The sequence below is a fragment of the Salvia miltiorrhiza genome, chromosome 2 (assembly GCF_028751815.1).
Source record: "Salvia miltiorrhiza cultivar Shanhuang (shh) chromosome 2, IMPLAD_Smil_shh, whole genome shotgun sequence".
Lineage (NCBI taxonomy): Eukaryota > Viridiplantae > Streptophyta > Magnoliopsida > Lamiales > Lamiaceae > Salvia > Salvia miltiorrhiza.
The window spans coordinates 23814843-23818294 of record NC_080388.1 but is presented as its reverse complement, the minus strand read 5'-3'; the positions used below and the strand labels follow the sequence as shown (position 1 = coordinate 23818294).

Sequence of the window (3452 nt, the reverse complement as noted above, 5' to 3'; positions counted from 1 at the left end):
GGGTGCGGGCTAATCGGGCTGGAGGTTTTTTCGGGTTGCGATTTTTCAACCCTAACCCTCTAATTTTGTCGGGTTATTCGGGTCGGCCCACGGGTTTCGGGCTGCATTGACATCCCTAGCTGAAAGATGCAATAAATAATTATCGCATTACTAGTTTTAATATAATTAATAGAGCTTGTTATTACATCATGAATTTTCGTAGGTCGAGCACTATAGATTATATCAGCGCAGGTTTTTCGGCGCAGGCACTGCAGCGCAGGTATTTCGCCGCCAAACTTATGTCGCGGGACTCAATATTGATGTTGTCTTATCGCATTAAATGTTCTAACACCCCTCTTCTTTTTGGATACTCTCTTGGACTTCCCTGCGCCTCATTTTTCGCATTCAGAGCAATCTTGTCCCTCTATTTATAACCGCCCTTTTTTGAGATGATTTGGGCCGTTCCTTTCAAATCACACGATTTTCAACCCTCATTACTCCCTCCTCTTCCCCATTCAAATTCCCTTATATATATCTGTATGCTGCCTTCCTCTCTTCTTCTTCCCCTTTTCTCTCACGTCTGCCATTAATAATTTTATTAGGTTCTCTCTGTTGCCTGTGATCTCCACCATTGTCTACTTCGTCCCCTTCCGTACGCCCGAGAACTCCCTCCTTGAGGTACTAGGTTCCACTCTTCTCCTTGCTTTCCCTAATCGTTCCCATTTTTTATATAAATTTTCTTCGGTTTCCTTGAATATATATACATACATTCATGTCGTTATGGTGACTGTCGGGGCTCGTTAGCAACAAATAAACCGAGACGATGATATGAGTTGCGTCGGTTTCCCTCGATCGACCATTGACGCTGCTACGATGGTCGAAATGTGACAAATCCTTCGCATCCCTCCTATTGACCCGGAGTTGAAGGTTCGGATACAACTGCCGGACGGCGATATGCCAGACGCCGATAGAGAACAAACACCCAATACGATTCCTATGTGGGTGAATCAAATAGACGCTGGGCTTCGTTTGCCACATTCCAAATTTTTTGTCGATGTTTGCGAGCGTTTCGAAAATTTCTTTTTTCCAGATTTCACCGTCTTCCCTTCGTCGAGCCTATATTCTTCATATCGTTTGCGCAGCTAATAATTATACCGATAGCGCAGAACTTTTTCATAAAACCCATATTTTAAAAAGGATGGGTTTCTTGGAGGGGTCTGACCTCCCTCGATAAAAAATTTTATGATAAGTATTTTTTTGTTAAAGTAAGAAATGGGGACTGGGCCTCTTATGCCAGCACAGCCGAGGTGGAATGGCATCGCCTCTAACACCGAACTCCCTCCCCTAAAGTTCGTCTATCCGATACTGAGTACTATCTGCTTGAAGCCATAAATTCAGCCCACACATCAAAAGAACTTGATGTCGTGAAACTTGTGTCTTATCCTTCTGTTCTTGTCGGCGCAGGCCTATTTTCCAGATATCCCGCCTCAGCCGTTGATATAATTTTAATTGTGATTGCTTGATTTTTCTCTTATAATTGATGTGTAATCGCAGGGTTTCATCGATCTATTGTACCTCTAATCATGTCGTCCTGTGCAGGTATGTGGAAGACAACCAAGCACGGCAAAGTTGTCGGTTTTACCTTTGTTCACTCTCTCCTACAAGGAGAATCTAAAGCTGCACAGGCGGGAGTCTGCACCGTCCAACGGGTCGACCCAGAATCTTTTGATCCAGGGCAGCCTCGTTTTTCCTCAGCCGCTCAAGATCCTCATCACCTCCATCTCATGGACGAAGAGGAAGCCTCTGATGACGATGTCTCTCTTCTGGACAGTAAACGCCGGAAGACCCGGAAGACTCCCTCTTCCAGTTATAAGAAGAAAAAAGAAAGCTGCACCGGCTGTGCAGGTGGTCCTCGAGGAGGGTGATTCCTCCTTCGAAGAGCTTCTCACCAGCCACTCTCATCCTTCCAAGAAGAAATCTGGTGGTGATGTCCTCGAGTTGGGGCCTCCCAGTCCTCGTGCTCTTCAAGACTTGATCGGCGCAGAGTGCCTCCCGCCATCTGGTAAGGGCGGCGTCTACCCTCCAAGCTAAGGAGCGGGATCTTCTAGCGGCGCTGGGAAAATGCACCGATATGGAGGAGGAACTACGCCAGTCAAAGACGGAGAATGCTAGGGTGATAGCGGAGAGGGATTCTCTTAGTACTGAGCTGGAGAGAGTGACTAAGAGCAAGGCTGAGGAATTTGATGCTCTCCACCATTCTCCATCTGAGGAATTTGGAGAGCGTCTGAACAGACTAAAGGAAGCCATCGTGGAAAGGGAGAACCAAGCTTTCGCACGTAGGATTCATGAGTATAAAATTTGTTATTTTCTCCCAAGGGAAGGTCATTAGTTTTTGCAAATTATTCTGATACAGACATTAGAAGCTTTCTGTCAAACTCCCGAGGTGCTGTGGGTGTTGGGTCCGGGCATGAAGTTCTTGGTAGTGGATGCATGCCGCATCCTGCTGGACCTTGTTGATGCTACTTCTGAGCAGCGCAGCCGATATACTCCACAGGAGGTCGTTGATAAGATAAACGACAAGGAGCTTGACCAGCTACTCGGCATCAATTCTGCGGCACCCCAGACACCCGAGGTGGTGGGTGCCTGTGCTGGACAAAGCTCTGCGCTTATTTATTGACAGCGTATGCGATCACCCTAAACTCATGCAGTCTTTTGTTCGAACTCCCCTCCTTGATCGCCTCCGCCACAATGTTGTCCGCTCTCCTCGTGGAAATTATCCTGGCGGAAGTATCTTCTATCCTCCTCCCCCTGCTGTGGCCCCTACGAGAGTGCCTGAATCTACGCATGCTCCTGACATCCCAGCTCGGGCAGTTCTGGGCCATGCTCCAGTGGATGATCAACGCAGCACGGCAGAGGAGGAGATAGTCGTGGACAATCCTCCTCATCCCCGCCCTTGATGTTGAAGACCTAATTCTCATTGTAGTTTAAACTGGTTCTGCTGATGTAACTCTTAGACTTTCAGAAAACTTAGTAGTTGGTTTGTTAAACAATTTCCTTATTTTGTACTAGTGGATTTGTGATGTTTGTCAATTCTACTATGATCTTAATGTTTTGAAATCCTTATTCCGTGCTTTTATGAAATCGTAATAGGCATCCTCTTAGGATTTTTCCAAAATGGATTGGCTCACCTCTTAGTGTTTCTAAGATATTCTTTTTTTTATGAGCTTGCCTAATAAGATGATGGATTTAGTGAACCCCAAGATTTCCGCGTAGCTATGTATCTAAGATATTCTCTAGGCTACGTTCCTGCGCTGAAATAACTCAAATATTCTGTGCTGGACTGATTTAGATAACCTGCGCAGCGCGACTAAGTCATCATTTTAAGGCATACCCTTTGCTTTATAGCCCCTTTTTGCAAAATAATAAAGACAAGATTTCTGAGCAGTCGTTTTGCATAAAATTTTCCTGCGCAG

At 45.7% G+C, this 3452-nt stretch overlaps 1 long non-coding RNA gene across 1 annotated transcript; it reads left to right on the top strand.

The window, feature by feature from the left end:
* The first annotated feature begins 558 nt into the window (after positions 1-558).
* On the top strand, positions 559-3102 carry LOC131007782 (uncharacterized). The gene is made up of 2 exons (XR_009096278.1): positions 559-2315; positions 2393-3102. It is a non-coding gene; the product is annotated as an uncharacterized LOC131007782 (long non-coding RNA).
* The last annotated feature ends 350 nt before the right edge of the window (positions 3103-3452 follow it).